Source organism: Sinocyclocheilus anshuiensis, unplaced genomic scaffold, assembly GCF_001515605.1.
Source record: "Sinocyclocheilus anshuiensis isolate Anshui unplaced genomic scaffold, SAMN03320099.WGS_v1.1 scaffold2053, whole genome shotgun sequence".
Classification (NCBI taxonomy): Eukaryota; Metazoa; Chordata; class Actinopteri; order Cypriniformes; family Cyprinidae; genus Sinocyclocheilus; species Sinocyclocheilus anshuiensis.
Window position 1 is genome coordinate 316550 of NW_015558795.1, and position 282 is coordinate 316831.

Genomic DNA, 282 nt, shown 5'->3' on the forward strand with positions numbered 1-282 from the left:
TATCCTAATGATTTTTGGCATAAAAGAAAAATCAATAATTTTGACCCATACAATGTTTTTTTGGCTATTGTTACAAATATACCCAAGCGACTTAAGACTGGTTTTGTGGTCCAGGGTCACATATATTATTATAAAAATCTTGTCAATTATTACTCCCATTATTACACTTCTTTTTTCATTACATGTTGCCCCAAAAACACATTAATATGCTAATTAGATTTAGTTTATAGATACATTATATATAATAAGAAAACCTGTTTATGGCCATTGTAAGGACATTTT